The 19,605-nt window shown below is 44.7% G+C and overlaps 1 protein-coding gene and 1 long non-coding RNA gene across 3 annotated transcripts in view; one reads left to right on the top strand and one right to left on the bottom strand.

The window, feature by feature from the left end:
• rhbdf1a (rhomboid 5 homolog 1a (Drosophila)) overlaps positions 1-2,574 on the bottom strand; it is an 88,193-nt gene extending 85,619 nt beyond the window's left edge. The window contains exon 1 of one of the 2 annotated variants that reach the window (XM_042341146.1): positions 2,482-2,574. The gene's annotated coding sequence lies outside the window, so the exon portion shown is untranslated. The remainder of the gene's footprint in view (positions 1-2,481) is intronic. The other variant, XM_042341147.1, reaches the window with a different exon arrangement.
• Positions 1,815-10,801, top strand: LOC121850272. The gene is made up of 4 exons (XR_006085535.1): positions 1,815-1,873; positions 5,326-5,819; positions 5,939-6,074; positions 10,614-10,801. It is a non-coding gene; the product is annotated as an uncharacterized LOC121850272 (long non-coding RNA).
• The last annotated feature ends 8,804 nt before the right edge of the window (positions 10,802-19,605 follow it).

The raw sequence follows: 19,605 nt of genomic DNA, 5'->3' as shown, positions 1-19,605 counted from the left end.
TTTGGAAAGTACTAGGCGCAGGTTGGCAAGTGCCAAGGCTTGGGGACCCCAGAGTGTGCGTTAGGGGGTAACTACTGGAGTCTAACCAGCTGAAACAGTTTGCCATTGATATCACTGACCCTGGCAAGCTTTGCCACTGCTTGTCCAGCTGGGACCACCCTACCCATTGGGGCTTTGGCTTGCAGGGTTAACAGGAGCTGAGTGGGGTGACTCCCGGCCCCCAGTGACTGGCTTACCCTTTCGGGTCCTTCCTTGGCAAAGGCAGAACTTTCTGGCAAACCACTTTTCTGTGAGAATAATTTTGGACCCTTCATTGCCCTTTCCAAAGGCAAACACAAAAACGAATTCTATTATCAAAGTTAATGCATTTTGGAGTGCATGCCAACCTCACACGCACAATCACCAAACCCCAATACATTGGGAAGACAGCACTGAATTGTCAGAACGGTGTTGCCAGTTCCTGGATCTCTTGGTAACCCAATCCCACTGACTTCCGTGAATGCTTCAGAGCAGATCTACCAAGAAAACCCCCATGGGAACATGGACCGAGAAGCAGCAACAACGACAAATTACACTTGTATAGCACCCTTCACTTCGGAAAGACGTCCCAGGGCGCAGGGACGGTCAGGTTTTTTTTGGGAAAAAAGCAGACAGCAAATGAGAGGTCTCTTTGGGCATTTGGTGTGGACCCACTAAATTGCCGTCACGGCAGCAGCCACTTAAAAGGAGATTTATTAACTCCAAAAAGTTCAATTGCTTTAAAGGTTTTTGCCTTCCTTTCATCACCAGCGATAAAATTCTGCTTACACTAGCAACTTGTTAATTAAGCTTTGCAATTTAATTACGGCTGTGGATTTCATTAATCAAAGCAGACTCTTTATCAGCTAAAGAGGAAGCAGTAACTACAGTGGATAGGGTTAACTAGGGTAACAAATGGTAACGTCTTATCATTACATTTGTCACAGAGGTAAAGAGAAACAATACCAGAGTAATAGATAACTCCATACCAAACGGGATTATGAACAATGGAATAGACTGCTTCTTCTGTCGTCTTTTCAAAATGTGTCATCACAACCTTCACAAACATTCCCGCACAGAACTTATTTTTAATCCCCTCTTAGTATGATAATTCTTAGGGGCTTAGACTACTTTCTCAGTGAATGGGTTTAACAACAACTTGCATCGATATAGCGCCCTTCACGCCGGACGGAGATGAAGAAAGGGACTATGTTGATCATTTTTTTTTAATATCTCCCCTCACACACATATTCCTGTCGCTAACAATACAGGCACCAATCTGGGTGCTACAGCCATCCTGCCTGGGAAAAAGCACGGCTTTCCTGGCTCTCCTATGCTTCTATTGTTCTTCGCGAGAACACTTGTGAACGTGTTATAATTCGGCCTGCTCCATCCTAGGTGTCTGAAAGATCCAAGGGCCAAAAAACGATCATTTAAAAAAAATAACCCGCTGTGCTAACCAGCATGACATTTCCGGTTAGTCCAAACTGGATTCACAAGACCAGAAAAATGCAATCCTGTTTTGCTTTGTCGATTACGACGACGACTGCAAACAGCTTTGAGGGTAAAGCGGTGGCTAACCGGTGCTGAGTTAACTGATCTCAGTCTGGATAGCTGTAAAGAGCAGTCAGCTCTTTGAGACGCGAGACGTCCTCCCGACGTGGAAGGCGCTATATAAATGCAAAATGTTATCCTTGTCGCTTTCTGTACTTCCGCCCAAACCAAGTTCTTACGCTTTGCTTTTTGAAATTCCTTCTGCCTTAATGCTGGAATGTGTCCACGCCCTGGTCAGTCAACAAAAGAGAAACCCGGTTTCAACAGCAGAAGGTAAAAGTCCATCGGATCACCTGTCCATGTAAGTTCCTCCCCTCCCCCTCCACCCACACACACGCACACACACACACACAGAGTGCAAACAAGCTTCGATTTCTTTTTTTTAAAAAAAGAGGGAAAAAATTTAAATCTTGCGGAATGTGTTCAGGGTTAAAACACTTCATCCTCTTCATCACCTCACGCACTCACTCACTCGCTCGCTCGCTCACTCCCTGTCTGTCTGTCTGTCTGTAAAACTCTTGCACGCTGCTTCTATCAGGCAGAATAATTCACAAACCCAGTACTGTGCCAGGTTGACTATTTTTGCTGTCGCGGAACACTTCAGTCAGTCTCAACTCACCGCGGCCCCAACCGCGCCCCCACTGACAAGCGGTTTCGCAAGAGCAAGCGGATTCAAGGGTTGCAACAGCCCTGTTTGCCGAAGGTGCAATGCAAGGTTAAACTTTTATCGAGACGTCTCGACGACGTGATAAGGCGCGACATCAAATGCAAAAATTATCATTATTAGTAGGAGTATTAGACTACTGTTCGCATCAGTGGAAAGCAAAAGCCCAAACGATGGTTTCTGCCTCCTGGTTACATACACAGTGTCATTTCAGCCCAATAAAAATCACAAGCAATTGAACCTACCTCCTGACTAAGTAAAACCGACCTTCGTGTTTCAACATGTACATCACATGATCGAAACTTACACACACTCACACATGCTTTGGAGGATTCAAACTTTAACCCAAAGGCTGTGCAATCTGAACACAGTTGGGGTTTTTGGGGAAGGGTTAAATACCCTCACAGCACACACTGCACATGATTCAGGGAGACAGAGAAACACAGAGAGAGGGAGAGAGAGAGAGAGAGATCAGTGAAACATTTAGCAGCAACCAAGACTGAAAGGAAACTGAGATCCATCTATTTCACTGCAAAATCCTCCTGTTTGCAAAGACAGACAGAGAGAGAGAGAGAGAGGGAGGGAGAGAGAGAAGAGTGAATGCCCCACCATTCATTGCCCAAGTCAGTGGGGAGAGGAGGAGGAAAGTGGTGATTTGAAATGAAAAGAAAACACTCCCAAATCCACATTCAGCCGCAATGAATCCTAAGTCACTTATTAAATACAGTTAAGACTGAAGAGAGCCCCTGAGAGACTGTGTGGATGAGGAGGGCTGAGAGCTTCTGAAAACGATTGCCAATGCATTTTGAAAGCGTCCAAATACCTTTTGGAAAATGCTTAACCAGAGACAGCCACAGCCACAGCCACAGCGCACAGCGCACAGTCCGCAGTAACAATGTCAGTTTTTTTCGGGAGGGGAGAGAGGTGGGTCTTTTTTCTTTCAGAGGGAAAACATTACCTTCTTCTTTTTTTGGTGTGTGTGTTGCTTTCTTTAGGTCGCTCGGATAGTCAGGGAGTGAGTGAGGGGTCGATGGGTCGAGGGTTGGCAGCACCAGGGTGTTTTTCCAGCGGTATAACTTTTGGGGGCATTAAAAAAAGGGACGAGTTCCCACGTTAAAGGGGAGGGGGAGGAGAGAGAGAGAGAGAGATAGTGTGGGAGGGGGAGAGCTGTGGCAATGGCTCTGCTCTCTGCTGCTGCTCTGTCTCTCTCTCTCCTCTCTCTGGAGCTGCTGTGATCACAGGATTGTGATCCGATGGGGAGGGAAAAAGAGGAAGAAAATCAGCAACGCCTGTGATCCTGTTCGAGCTGACGTCAGGAGTTTCCTAAAAAGGTTCCAGTCAAACTTCAAACAATTTCCCTGGAGCTCAGACTTAAAGGGACCAGACACCAGGTCACCTCCCCAGCAATCATCCTTTTCTCTCTCTCTCTATCTCTCTCTCTCTCCCTCTCTAAGCTGATACAAATTCAGCTGGTCTGGTTTTTTTTTTGGCACCCCACCCCCACCCCTGATGTGATAGGAGTATTAATAATGATAATAATAAATCATGCTTGAGATGAAGAGGAACTGCCCTCGCCTCCGAAACGGCGTCTTATCGCGTCTTCGAGGCGTCGCGAAGCTCTTCCTTCGCCGGATGTACTGGGGCGTGAATTGACTGTGTTTTTTCAGGGCGGGGGGTGCGGGCGCGTGGGGTGAAGCGCGGCAGCCAAATTGCATCCCACAAGCGACCAATTTTATTATTGGGTTTTTTTTTCCTTGAGGGATTATTATCGGGTGTGTGGAGTAAGGAAACTTGTCCAAGGTTTCTCCCTCCCCGGGAATCGAACCCGGGTCTTCTCGCTCGCCTTGCGAGCGCTCTAACCAATACACGACAGGGCACGAGCTCATATTAAATGAAGTCTAAAGATCCCATGATTTGTCCAATGAATTTAAATCACTGACATCAGGGAATGCCATGACAGCAGTCGCCTTAAACTCAATCAACATTTTGTTTTTAGAAAGTCTGGAAAATAACAACAAAGATGCATTGTATTTACGGCATTACGGAAAACAGCAGAAGCCAAACAAATAACTTTGAGAGAGATGACTTTTCAGCTATGCTGTCACTCATTGCAAAGTCATCTGATCCACCATATTATTGTAATTTCCTTGTAACTCACCCACAGCTAGCTATTACTGTATAAATGTAGTCAAATTATGACCACAGCTGTACTGTCATAGCCAGCTATTACGTTCAGATCACTACATCTACATTATGGGATTTTTTTTTACCCCTGAGATATTTGGTGCATTTATCTCCCAGATCCTGTTACTTCTGCCATCCAGGATAACCAGACTCACCATCCTGGCTTGGACGTACATCGTAGTTCCTTTACCACCTCTCGGTCTAAATTCCTGGAACTCCCCAGCCCAACCCCATCGTAGGAGAACCATCATCGCAAGGACTGTTATGGTTTCAAAAGAATGTTCTCCACCACCTCTATCTGAGGGAAACCAAGGACAGGCAATAAATAGAAACATAGAAAGAGTAGGAGGCCATTCAGCCCTTCAAGCCTGTTCCGCCATTCTTTTAGACTTAGTACCTCAATTCCAATTACCCGCCCTTGCCCCACATCCCTCGATACCCTGAGCTAACAAAAATCTATCCATTTCAGTCTTGAGAAGCATTGCTCACATTCTGGATGAGTATAAAAAATGGGCATTAATTTAATAGAGGCAGTAATGTCATCTGAGTGGCTTCTCCCTACTCTCTAGAGGTGTCTGACTGCCATTTAGGGAAGCTAAAAAAAAAACCCTACCTTTGTGGTGTTGCAGTTTCGGGTCTGTCAATGATTTGTAAATTATTCCCTGAATTATAGTTTGCTTGGATTCCGTCTTAGTACTGAATGTTATGGTGTGCTCAAATTGTACCCAGATGTTCATGGAAAATAAAGGAGCAATGCCATGTGAACTGCCCTTTGCTTGTTTGGTTTGCTAAGTGTATGGTTATACAGTTATGGCATGTTTATTTTAGTTGTAAGTTGTCACTTGATTTTTCCTTTATAAAAAAGGGTTCCGAATATCTTTCTGTTTCTGTTGGTTTTCTGTCAGAATGAAGTGCAAGCTGGAGGATGGTGTCTTTAGAATGATCCTTGCATTCGACCTAACACCTTTCAAGTCAGTAAGTAAGACGTCTCAAAGCATTTTACAGGACTTACTGTAACGTTTCACGGCTGCGGAGTTTGGAAGTGAACACAGCAGCCAATTTGCACGCAGAAAGTCCCACAAACAACCATGAAGTGACTGACCAATTTTACCTGGGGGAAGAGAAACGTTGGCAGGGATACTGGGAGCAGTTCTTTTCTCTTGTTGAATAGTGTCACGGGATTTTTAACACCCTCTGGAATAGTGTGCGACTTAAACGGCTTTCTGTCATTCAGCAACAAGGCACACGGCAAAATGTAAGAACCTAAGTCACGGATTTTATTGCGAGATTTTGCTGCGAGACGTCTCAGAACAAACGAGAAGAGATTCGTCAACCCTAACAGAGAACGTCTTGAAATCAGAGATTAAAAAAAGGGATGGAACCAGCACCTTTAATAAACGTGAGAAGCCTCAAAATGTCCAAACGTTATAATTTAATGCTACGGTTTAATTAAATGCACATTCCCTCGGGGAATGGGAGCGCTTAATCCTTTCCTTTACACTTTAACCTTGTTTGCAGACGCCAGGCTCAATTTCTCCGCTGTCATTATGTCAGGGTTTCTGCCGCACAGCTGGGAATATGCAGATAGACCTCAGGATTGTTATGCACTCGGAAAAGTTGTTCGGAGCACCGACAGGAAAATGCAACCAAGTTGGTAAGAGAGGATCGGGTGAAGACAGGCCATTTGGCTTATTTGATCTCATCCTTTAAGAATACCCACCCTGTTGTCTTCCCAAGTGAAAGAAAAAGTTGCCCACCGCAAGGGGGAAATTCCCTATCGCCCTCTCTCCTTCCCCTGCTAAAATTTCCCTTCCCACAACCGTAACCACCCGAGACTCTTTTGCACCGGTAATAATAATAACAATAATCCTTGCATTTGATACAGCGCCTTATCACGTCTTTCAAACGTCACGAAGCGCTTCACAGAATATACAGTAAAGTGAATTGACTGTATATTTGTGGGCGAAACACGGCAGCCAATTGCGCACAGCAGCATCCCCACAAACAGTCGTGGATTGAGTATTGAATAATATTATTATTATTATTATTATTTTTGTGAAGGATTTTTTTTTCGAATGGAAAGAACAAGGAAAGAGTAACACTTTACAAAAAAAATGAGCTGTACAGGGTGAAGCTGACAGAAAGAGGTGTGGTACAGTGACAGGAAATGACTTCAGCAATTCCTTCCACCCGCATGATCCTGAAATAACTTGCCACAGATAATTTGACAACAAAAGCGGTTACTCATCAGTGACATGTGGAACTAGTTAACTTTTTCTTTTACAGTGATAACGCGCAGTCTCATCGGCCCTTAAACACCGATGATAAGGTCTTAAAAGTTTTAGCTATTGTGACTTTTAATGCGACTGCGTTCAAACTTTCGTAATTCGCAGTTTGAGAGAATTTGTGCAGTTTGGAAACTTGTTGGCAGTAATGCTTAACACATGCTAGAAGGTGAACTATAACAATCATAATGACGTCTCAAAGCCCTTCACAGAATATATTGCAAAGTGAATTGACTGTATATTTTGAGGGCGAAACTCAGTAGCCAATTGCGCACAGCAGCGTCCTACAAACAGTCGTGGATTGAGTGACCAATTTATTATTATTATTATTATTATTATGATACATCGATACAATTTATAACTTAAACACCATTTACATCCTTCAACTAAATAAGAATTATTTGAAGTCTTATCTGCTCGCTTTTGAAGTTTTACTCTTGAGCACAGCGAACCACCAGTAGAAATAATGTTCTATCATGTTGCGCACGGTTTGACTTACTCTGGCTCGACGTTTTGATAGTCTAAGGCAACTGCGAACACAATCGCTATGCTTTTGAGGTTATAAGCTCTATATCAGATACAAGGATTACACAATACAATACAACAACCAGTCGAGCGGAGGCAACGAGTAGTGAGAGGGTCGGAGAGGTAGGGGACCTTTAACAATCAATTTGCAGTTTAAAAGTTTGTAGGATTATCGTTTGTAGGATTATATTGACATTACTGTCAAACCGCGAATGAGAACGTAGGGGACTGTCACCCAGTCTGAAAGGCACTGCACAAAGGGAAGAAAAGATCAATACTGTATATGTTTCAAGTGTGACACAAAGTCGGAGGCTCGGCTCGGATTTCCGACACGAATGGGGTGTCAATTTTGCCGAAGAGTTTGCGGGTCAATTGTCAAGAGTGTTCCTGAGCTCTTTCTTACCTCAAAAAACAATTTCCCTTAGATCCACAGCACCAAGGCGGACATATATAATCCTTGCTCTTTCAGGTTTTAACTGGAGGCAAGAAATATTAAACCCATTTTCTTTCTTGTTTGAGATCCGGTAACCATACCTGGCGTAAGGGTGGGTGGGGGCTGTTACTCTTGGGTAGATCAAAGCCAGTAGAAGAGGTGAAAATGGGTGGACAAAAGGCACAGAGGATCCAGAAAAAGGGAAACGAGCTAAAGTGAACGAATAAAGAGACAATTGGGTGGGAGCAAACCCATTTTTATTACCGGATTTCATTCCTTCTTGTCTCTATTTGCGTGTAACAAAGAATTATCTTTCCGTTCACCTTAGGTGTGTGGGTCTCCTGCTTTTTCTTTCCTTATCTGGTCCTGACCTGACCAAACGGATAGCACATCCAGTCACACGGTTTCATAAGTTTTGTCCACATCTGTCTCAGCTACTTAATAGCAATCCTTGCATTTTAATATCGCGCCTTGTCACGTCGTCTGAAACGGGGCTTTCTGAAAAGTGTAGTGACTGTGTATTTTGCAGGGCAAATGCGACGGCCAATTTTGCGAACTGCAATGTCCCACAAAGAGCCATAAAGTGACTGATCAATTTTATCTGCGGGGTTGTTGGCCAGGACACCAGGAGAAACTGACTCTCTTCTCTTTTCGAGCAGTTCCAAGGGATTCTTTAAAGACAATCCATTAAAAGATTTGCCTGCCAGTCCTGAACAAACGCTTTGTAATAATATTTAATTTTTTTTATTAAATATTATTTTTTATTTATTAAGTGCACAGTAATAATAATAATAAGAAGAAAAGTAATGTGCCGTGCATTTCATACAGTGCCTTTCACGTTTGGAGGACGTCTCAAAGCATTTTGTTATATGGGTTGAACTATGTATTTTTTAGCTGATTGTGGTGCACTTCACACCACTAAGGTTTTTATTTGCTGCGAAGGCATCAGTGCCATTCAATTCTCTTTTGGGAATGCGGGAGCCATTTAAATAAGCTTTTCTAAGTGTTTTTGTTGGATAGATTTTTTGCAGCGTTACTCGAATGAAGTGGTTGCCATTAAAATAACCATCTGAGGCTGCAGGGAAGGTAAATAAAAGAAACCTCTTGAGAGGAGAAGTCATTTTAAAATGCTTAGCTAATTAACTTCCTTAAAATTCATTTACTTCAACAATGTCCTCCCGGCCTTGAAGCCTCTGACGTTTACGGTTCCGATGCTGTTCAGTGGTCTTGCGCAAGTGACCCTTCTCCGTATGTGGACCAAGGACAGTCATCATCAGTAGATTAGGTAATTGCGGAGGTCATCACAGCTAAAACCATCCTCAACAGATGTCCGCAAGAATCTCAAGATCATTTCGGTTGAAGAAGGCCCTTCGGCTTAGCTGATCTCAACCCTCCAGATTACCACCCCCGCCCCCCCCTTGCGCGCAGCAGTGTCCCACAAACAGTCATGGATTGAGTGACCACACTATTATTATTATTATTTTTTGAAGGTATTATTACCTCCGGAAAATAATCGGTTCTTACTTACTCCTAGATAAACAGAGGCGTGTGGAGTAAGGAAACTTGCCTAAGGTTAAAAACCTCCTGGTACCTGTCCCTAAAGTGCTCATTGCAACTCTAAACCTCTATCCTCTTGTTCTATTGTCTTGGTGCGTTCTGAACTTAAGTATTATTCTGGGTTTAGTTTCAAGGGTTACATTTCTTGGGTGAGAAACTGAACCCAATGCAGCAATAAGTCAAAAGACAACCGTGTGTGTTTATCAGACGAGTTCCCGCTGAATGCATTCACCTAAGATGAGTTACATACCAAACAACAACAACAAAATTACATTTGTATAGCCCCTTTCACGCCGGGAAGGACGTCCCAAGGCACTGGACACATATAACAAACAGGCATGTAACAAACCTTAAGGCTGTTGGGAAAAAAAATCTTTCATCAATTTCTCTTCCTTTTTGCATGAGAATGTCTCACCTCATTGTCTGTGCCACATGCCTGACATACCTTAAACACAAGGTTATGTGTTATCTTTGCCAACAGCCCAACGAAACTCAACGATCAAACTGAACAATAAGGACTGAAACAGCAAAGTGCAATGGCTGCAGAGAATGGTTCAAACAGAGAACAGAAACTAAATGAACTCTTCTTCAGTTTGCCCACAATTTATACAGTCACTACACTTCACAGCATATCCGGCGAAGCGCTTTGAGCCATCTCGAAGACTTGAAAAGGCGCTTTATCAAATGCAAAGATTATTTACTATGAGTATAAGGTGCATTCCTCTGATGAACACGAACAGAGATTAAACTTTGGTGAACATGAAACAAACGCAATGGACTAAAAAAGCAGAGAAACAGACGACCCTAGATATCAATATTGCGCACCTTGACAGTACATCTTCGAATCACTTCCGTACAATTTTCCCACACGCAAAGATTGCATCGTGAAAAACGCTGAAAAGCATCACAAAATCCTTGTTGCTTCTGACACTCGCGGGCGATCAGATCCACGTTTCTGTCAGTTTAGGAGAAGAGGGTATGAGCAAATCTAAGCTCTAATTAGATTTGCCTACGAGTACAGAGTCACCACACTCCGCACTGTGAAGCGCTTTGAGGCATTTTACTGACAACAAGGCTCTATATCGAATGCAAGGATTTGTCATTTAATCTCCAATCTTGTTTCGAGGCATGTGAATGTTAAATCTTCTGTACTTCCCCTCCCGTTCCGCTCCCACAGTTGAAAGATAATTGTGTGTGCTTATCACAAATACATCAGCCATCGATGCTATGCAGTACAACTTGCTTTTTGAGGGTAAATATAACTTATGATCATAGCCTTGCTACGCTGTCAACTCGCTTTCCATCGATGAATACAGTGTGCCTATTGTGTAAGATAAAAGTAGAATTTAAAGAATTGTTGGCTTCGCGCAGGTAAATATGCTTTTCCTTCCAGATCAAATTGCCGAAGTATTGAATGGAGGGCAGTAATCGGTCTGTGAAATCCTTGCTTTCTTTTCGGGCTCTCCCCTTGCTGCCTGGCACACAACACGTCGACTTCAAGATCCTCACACCCGCCTTCAAATATGCTGCCGCGCCCGCCTCCGAACAAATACACAGTCACTACACTCCTGCGGTAAAATCCCGTGAAGCGCTATGGGCCGGTTGTGATAATCACTGCACTCTATCAAGTGCAAGGACTGTGTATCATGTTGGCATTTCCCAGCGGTCAGTATTAAAGGGGTTAATGAATACTATGAACAAGGCTTTGTCTCGAATGTTTGGCCGAAACTTTGGAAATGGAGATTGCCTCATGTGTTAAGTATTTGGCCCTCGGCTTCCCTCCCAGGGGAGAGTGCAGCCGGGCTAATAAGATCACCGGGACCTTTGCAAGGACCACATACAACAAGGCAGCTGCACATCATGTGTGTGAGAGATAATATGAACCCCCTTCCCACAACCCACCCCCCTCCACCCTAAACTCTGCGATGGGCCTAGTAAACAATGACTGGTGGCATCAGATATCACCCGAGGATATTCACGGACAAAAAAAAGAACATAGCAATAACAGTGAGGGCCTTTGGAAGGAACCTCGCCTGGAAATAATTAACGGATAAACTATTATCTCAGCTCGGTGCTGTGGTACAGTACACGTTACACAGGGGAGCGGTTGAGGGACCTTTCACATGTTGCAGTGGAACAAGCGAGTGGGTGTTGGAGATGGAAAGGCTGGATAGGCACACACTGAGTAAATTCCACTCCGTGTCGTTTCAAATTCAGGCTGTAGGTTCCCTCTGTAGTCTGTGTCTGTGTTTTCATTGTCGTCGCTGGCAGCACAATCGCCGTTTCGGCCGAAAGAAAGTTTCAGTCATCCTGGCAGTGCTGAGCAGTCCAGATGTTCACAGAGCACTGTACGTTCCTCCTGTTCAATGCACCAGATGTAGTGCGTGTCTGTGTGTGTGTCTGTCCTCCACCTTGCCCCCTCTCTCCCCTTTTTCAAGTCCTGCCTGAAAACCGTCCGCTTTTACTGAGCTTACTGCCGAGACACTACTCTGAGTGGAGGGCGCTACATAAGTGCACGTTGTTGTTGTTGTTGTTGTCGTCGTTGTTGTTGTCGTCGTGATATTCAGCACTAAGTGAGCCCAGGACACCAGCATGTTATATTTCTCTCATTGAAACCCCACCATTCTATCTGGCTGCGAGGAACTTGATTATAATTATATCTCAGACGACAACAACAACAAAAACTCTGACGCTTCCCCTTCCTGAAACAAAGCCTAAGAGATCAGCCAAAGCATCAACATGCAGCAATAATAGCCTTACGGCAGCATTTATACTTCCACCGTTATAAATAAATAATCCTTGCATTTGAGTTAGCTGCTCATCACACCATTGAGACGTATCAAACTGCTTCACAGGATTTTACTGTGAGGGGCGGTGGCTCTGTATTTTTGTGCAGGTGCCATTTTGACTATTTCAGGGCCAAAAAAAAACCTTTCAAGTCGGGAGGACGTCCCAAGGTGCTGGACAATGAGGGATTTGGACCCGGCTGGGGGTTGGGATCAGGAGGAGGCGGAGGGCAGGGGAGGGTAGGAGAGTGCCCGAAGGCACGGTTGAAGAGGAGGTTCTTGAGATGGGTCTTGAAGGAGGTGAGGGGGTGGGGGGTGGGGGCAAGGCGAAGGGGCAGCGCTGTGCACAAATTAGTGGCCGCATACAAGCACAAAGTACACAGTCACCCCACTTTACAGTACACGCTCCACTTGACAGCACAGACTTTACAGTAAAGCAAAACTAATAGTTTGGTCGAATCGATAACAGAACGATTACGACAGAGTCACAATTCAATTCGATGCTTGAAAAACGTTTGAAAGAGAAACAAGGCACTCAGAGCCCAATCATTTCTACCGTACTTTCCATTAGTGGAATGGGACTTTGGCTTCAGAACAACACGCACTGCTCTATTCTGTTTTTAATGGTCAGCCCTCCCCATCACTGGAAGTGGTGACTAAGTTAATGCCATCATTCATCGGATATGAGATGCACAAAAGAACGCAGAAATAACTCTATGATCTTCGGCTAACGAGTTAGTGTGCAAATGTGCTTCCTGCAGGGTTACCTAAAGTTCACACCGGGCAACTTGCTGCTGGTTAATGTTTAATTCTGAAGGTTATGGTAGCTCGCAGGTTGGAGGTAAAGGAGCTGAGAGGCGGGAGGGTGGGGGGGTTGGGGAATGTCGATGCAACTTATTGCGAAGTGATATAATGACCGTGTGGAGTTTCGCTTGAGGAGATCGAGAGATGAGACGAGATGTTTGGCAGATAGACTGGAGACGGCCTGTGGAGGCAACGACGACGACAACAGCTTGCATTTGTATCGCGCCCTTTCACCCAGGATAGCGTCGTGGAGCTCTGGGTGTCTGTGTTGAATCAAATAGCCTTTTTTTTTTTTTTTTTGCATCACCTGCCTTTTTTTTCTTAACGTTCTTACTACCATTCCGTTGAAGTACAACAGCGGGTCGTTGAGGGGGGAGTTACTTTCATCGCTTGCCTTTCATTTCACCCCTCCCAAATATACTTTACGAGTCAACTCGCTTCACAGTGCACCCCGTGAGGCGCTCTTCAGACGTCTCGAAGGCGTGATGTGGCGCTGTATCAAATGTAAGGATTATTTCATCTGTTGTCAAACATACTTTGCTCTCGACACCTCCGCTGGGGAGAACGCGACACGTTTGGAATCAAATGGAACAGGTTGAGGCCTTGTTAGATTAGTGTAAGCTGATGGCAACACGTGGACCTTTCTTGCCACATGCCCACAGCACAGATCAGGCAGACCACGCACGGTGAGAAATGATGCCCCCTTCTGGCACAACCGTTCATTACACCCTGAATCCCGAACCACTTCCAGAGTCGAGCGTATCAAATTCCGGACGCACTTGTGTCGGAAAATTCAGCGCTCCCCGAGGACAAAGCTAGACTCAATTTCCACCTGAACTTTATCAATTATTAATGAGCGAAGCCCTTGGGTCATGTTCAAAACTGGAGACTCACATAACCAACCCCACCTCCGGCAGCTTTAAAGTGTTACGATCCTTGCGCTTGACAATAATCTTTGCATTTGACACAGCGCCTTATCACGTCTTCGAGACGCCTCAAAGTGCGTCGTAGACTACGCTATCAAGTGAACTGACTGCGTATTTTGTGGGCGAAACGCGGCAGCCAATTGCGCACAGCAGCGTCCCCGCACACAGTCGTGGATTGAAGGGACCAAATGCGTTGCCACGAATAGAGCACAAAATTGACTCGCGACTCCGCTCACTGATGCAAAGTTTGAGCTCTGCCAGAGGAAACCTGCCCGGTTCTGCACAATGTGCCCAGTCCTGCGTGTTCACCCTTGAAAACGACTACAATCGTATTTCCATCGTTCGCCCTCCAGCCTTCAAGCACTGAGCTCCACGCTCAACGTACAAGAGAAGCAATTCTCTAACTTGGCTCTCAGTGAGCTCCGAAAAAATGTCCTGATCGAGGGCAGATATTAAATATAATACGCAGCGCAACAACAGAAATAATCTGTTTAATCCTTTCAATGATTCGCACAAAGTAGGGAGGGGGTAAAGGCGGAGAGGAGAGGAGGGGAGGAGAGGGGAGAGGAGAAGAGAGCAGAGCAGGGGAATTGCTCGATGGAATTGGAAACACTGGAATTTCTTTTCTAATATAAAAAAAAGGACCTATATTTTTAAACCGAAGCAAAATACTTTTTATTGCTCTCCACACCACGTAAAACCAAACCCACCGCACATTCCGAGACTCCTGCTATTTTTCTGCGTAAACTGCAGCAGTCACGTCTCTAATTCTCTCGTTCAGATGCCGTCTGCACCAGAGAATCTGTCTAGAGAGCAGTGTGGGGGCAGGGGTGGATGGGGGGGCGTGGGGGGGGGGTGGGGGTGAGGGGTGCGGAGGGCAAGTGGGGGAGCAGAGAGCTTGTTCCCCGAATGCCGCTCAACACGGTAGCAGAAAACAGCAACAATAACAGCGTCTCGGACCGCTTCATAATAATCCTTGCGATTTGACGATCACGTCTTATATCACGTGGTCAAGACATCTCAAAGCGCTTCGCAGAATGCGTTGTCGAGCGGAGTGACTGTGTATTGTGCAGGCGGAAACAACGCTACGAGAGCTCAATGGGAAAACACGTGAAAACAAAGAGGACATGATAACCAGAGGCTGGTGGCAGGGTAGGAAACACTGCTGGGTTTAGTGCAGGTTTGCCAAGAGGCCGAGCAATAAGAATCGTTGAAGTGCCTGGAGTTCAAAGTCTTTGGAAAGAAAGGCTCATTTCAAACACCTCCGTGAAGTAACCATAATCAGCCGGACTGCAAGCAGGCACCGTGACGGTGATATCATGGAAAACACCAGAGGTTTCTGGGTGGGTAGGATTACGGGGTGTTACCTTGGTGGCATTGGTTTAGAAGATCCGAAACTGGGCAGATTCGGGTGAACAAATGGGGCGTAAAACTGCGGCAAAAGGAGAGGAGACGATAGGTGTTGTGAACGTGCGTGGAATTGAGAAGGGAAAATATAAAATGGTCGGTGGCGGGTGGGGTGGGGGGGCCTGCTTTGTGAGAGGTGGACATTAAATATCCCTCGGCTTTATTTGGAAACAGAATGGAGTTTCTCCCAGTGTTCTGGCCGACGATGCCCCAGAGAAAATCGCTCGTTCACTTCACGGCTGTTCGCGGGATATTGCTGCTGCTCGTTTTTGTCTCCAAAATACACGGTCTCTGCACTTTGCACTATATCGCCGAACAAAATACAGTCAGTTCACTTTACAGGATATCCTGTGAAGCGCTTTGAGACGCCTCAAAGACGTGATGAGGCGCTGCATCAAATGCAAGTTTATTATTGCTATTATTATTGTTGTCCTGTGAAACGCTTTGAGACAGCCTCCTGACGTTTACCGTGCAATATAAAACGCAAGTGTTGATTCTTTTGTTTGTTTGTCTAATTGAATAGCAGTCCAGGATTGCAGATGCAGATATTAACAGTTCATTTCATTTGGCACAGATGTGCTGATATTATCTCCTGCCAGGCTTGTCAATTTTTGCCCCTTTTGAAAATATTGAAGTCTTTTGTTGCGTTTGTTTGGATTAGCATTTATCAACAAGCAAAGGTATTGAGCTGAGGCCAAAATGGCAAATAGTCTTTCATCGCTGTTTGGACAGACATCTTAATCATTCGTTAGTTTAACAGTGAGTCACATCCACGGATTAGCTCAGAACACCACTCGGGCCAGTCAAAGCCAAGACACCCTCGCTGTCAATGGAGACAAAAACTATTGTTGATGCATTGTCCAGCCACATCTTGCGCTGCTCCTGAAACCCAGAGCATCACATAAACATCCGAGTACTTCAGTTGAACTAATAATAATAATAATAAATTGGTCACTTCAATCCACCACTGTTTGTAGGGACGCTGCTGTGCGCAATTGGCTGCTGCGTTTCGCCCACACTTTACAGTATATCCTGCAAAGTGCTTTAAGACATGATAAGGCTCTGTATCAAACGTAAGGATTATTATTATTATTAATATATAGTGGAAAAAGTTAAAAAAATGACTTCCCTTTTTTATTGGAAGTTTTCTTATTTGGAGCTTGTCCAGCGAAATGTCATGTCTTTCTGTTTCCCAACGACTCTGATCGAATGCAAGGATTATTATTGTTATTATTCTCATTAAAAAATTAGACAGCAAAGTTTCAACAGCCTTCAACGAATGTCACGCATGCCTGCATGACACGATCAAATAGCATCGCGCTTTGTCCACTGGCAGCAAACCTAGTGCCTCACCAACAGTTATTTGGGATTACAGTCATCCTGAGCACCTGTTCTCTCTCTCAGACAGACACGCACACTTTAAGATTGGACATCTTTAGGCATGACGTCGCTAGTGTGCTGCCAACGGCGGCCAAATGATACTTTCAATGCCATTCAACCCACCGAAGATCCAATAATATACAGTATAGAGGCTGCGGTAAGTAGGCCAAGCAATGTAATACTTGGCAAAGTAACCCTGGTGCTATCTATAAGCACTGACATCATGTGTTTGTGTGTGAATATCTTGAACCTGGTCCATCTGTCAGTCAGGCTCGCGTCGTGTGTTGCTCAGAGCCTCTGCCTTGTTCTACATTTGACATGTGTTGGCGCCAACTTGATTTGGCAAAGTTCTCTGAAATGGGTTTAGGCGAATTTTGGCCCTCACACTGCAACAACAACAACTTACATTTGCCCGGTGCCCTTCACCTCGGACATGGCTTGCGTCCCCCAGTTCTCTTGAAACGTTCGCGAAGAACTAACGGTGAGATGGACGGTTTGAGTTTGTGAAGCAGTGACTTGTTTCACTGTCCAAAAGGATGCACCATCTACCATGAGTAGGGCAGTTCAGCGCTGGAATACGTTTGCAGACAGGGTGGCATAATTACTTAGGAAAGACTTAGGAAACACTTAGTGAAATGCTAATCAACGTCAGCCTTTGCTTCTTTTTCTATGAACCACCACGATGTTTCCTGTACGAACAGGACAAAGAGACTATCATCTTGTTCCTCACGACTGCTTGGTGTCGCCTGTTAACTGCCTAGAGTGACATATGTCTAAACAGGTGTGTAGACAAGGTCTGGTTACGTTCGTGACTTACTGCAGTGTACCTGTGCAGACGCAACTTTCCTTTCTCCGTGTAAGCCTCAAACCTCGTGAGCTTAAAAGGATTCAGCATTATGAATACCCTGGAGGCCGATTCATGAAGAAGAACAAATGCGTGGGCTGTTATGCAGCGACGATAACAAGTTTCACTTACAATAATACTACTAAGAATACGAATAATGCTTGCGCTCAATACAGCGCCTTATCATGTTGTCGTGACGCCTCAAAGCGCTTCGCAGGATATATACTGCAAAGTGAGTTGAACTGTATATTTTGTGGGCAAAACCCTGCAGCCAATTGCGCACAGCAATTCTGTATAACGACAAAAACAACGACGACGACAACTCGCACAAACAGAATGATGGTTACTTTGCCAAACACTACCCGCCCTCTCACGTGAAGGGATGAACGGGCTCGAAGCCCTTTACGCATTTTGATGACATCAGTGCAAGACTCCTGATCAGACAGCCCCCAACTCGGACGCCGGCTGTGACTATCATTCAAGCTCCGTCCTTCTCATTGAGCGACTGACGTAACCATTGAATCCGTCAATTCACGTCGCTAGCAGTGCATCCCCCTTCTGGCCAGTTGGGCAAGTGGTTTTGAACGCGCTCCAGCATTGGTGGAGGATTTACAACAACAACAACGAATTGCATTTGTGCAGCGCCTTTCACATCAGGGGGAACAAAGGAGGAACAGGAATCATACGGGCAATGCTATCTTAGAAGCTGCTTTATAGGCAAATCAGTGGTTCCTCTAGTGTGGGCTCATTAATCATCATCTGCGGGCACTCAACATAATGACATGTGCTTGTTTAAAGCAGAACTGTTAGTTGAGACACAGAAAGGGTTACGTGTGGGTCCAAACAATTGTTTCCCCAATTCTACGGCTAATTGTAATAGAGAATTTCATCTTCCTGCTTTGCAGTGTGTTTTATACTGGACTCACGTTACGTGAGCTCAGGGTGTAGTGAGCAAGGCTGGTGTTAATGTGATGCAAGGGAATAATTACACAGTCACTACACTTTCCAGTAATTCCCGTGAAGAGTTTTGGGATGTTCTCCCATGGTTCTCCCTAAACTCAAGGATTATTATGATTATTAGTATTAGATTAATATGCTCAAATCACAGAGCGAAAGAAATGCATTTCTAATTGATAATGTCTATTTGTATATTTGTGGGAAACTATTGCACAACTAAAGCCACTGGAATCAGATCTCAGAATATTCCTCACAGGATGTATTGTAAAGGCCAGTGACTGTGTATTTTGTTGGCAAACTAGAGTTATGATAATAACAATAACAATAAGAAGAATGATAATAATCCTTACTTTTGGTACAGCACCTTTCACATCAGATCGTATTCCTAAAGCACTTCACGGGATATACTGTGGAGTTTTGTGGGTGAATCTAGAGTAATTTCTTTACATATACAGTTTATTGAAGGCTTAGCACAGCTCGATATAGGAACAGGTGTGGGCCATCCAGCCCATCGAGCCTGTTCTGCCATTCTATAAGATCATGGTTGATCTGTACCTCAACTCCAATTACCAGCCTTTGCCCCCTATCTCTTGATACCCTGACCTAACAAAAATCTATTCAACCCAGTCTTGAAAATTCGAAATGGATCGAGAGAGAGAGAGAGTTCCAGATTTCCACGAACCTTTGGGTGAAATAAAATCCTTATTTTTTCGGACAGGTGTTTCTGCGATAATCTGGGTCGGGAAAAGGAGACTGGGCACCGATTTATCCGTCAGTGACAAAACAGGAAACCTGTTATTGTTTCTTCCTCGATAGAAGGGAGCAACTGGTGGATGAACAACAGGCTGACTGAAACCAAAGCCCTGGTGCTTTGTCTCTGATATTAACCAGAATGTTTTCTTTTCACTGAAAGCCCTTCCTGTACAGTAGGATGTCTCCAACAGAACCAAATCGACAGTGTTTTCATCCCCCCCTACCTGAGATGTTCCACAATAACAGGATTTAACGCTTCCCTTCCAACCACGGCTAAAATAATAATAATCCTTCACGTTTGACACGCTTACGTCGAAACATCTCCGAAGGCTTTGCGGGGGGAGTTGCTGCGAGGTAAAACGACTGTGTATTTTGTTGGCGAAATTGTTTCATTCGCTTCACAGCTGTTTGTGGGACATTGCTGTGTTGTGAGCAAATTGGCAATGTCCCACGAACAGCAAAGGAAGCGAATGGCCAGTTTTTGTCTCTTGGATTGTTGGTCAGCACAACCGGGCACCATGTTTGTCT

This window comes from Callorhinchus milii, unplaced genomic scaffold (assembly GCF_018977255.1).
Source record: "Callorhinchus milii isolate IMCB2004 unplaced genomic scaffold, IMCB_Cmil_1.0 Scaffold16, whole genome shotgun sequence".
NCBI classification, from domain to species: domain Eukaryota; kingdom Metazoa; phylum Chordata; class Chondrichthyes; order Chimaeriformes; family Callorhinchidae; genus Callorhinchus; species Callorhinchus milii.
Note: the sequence above shows the minus strand (reverse complement) of the source record. Positions and strands in the feature narration are given on the sequence as shown.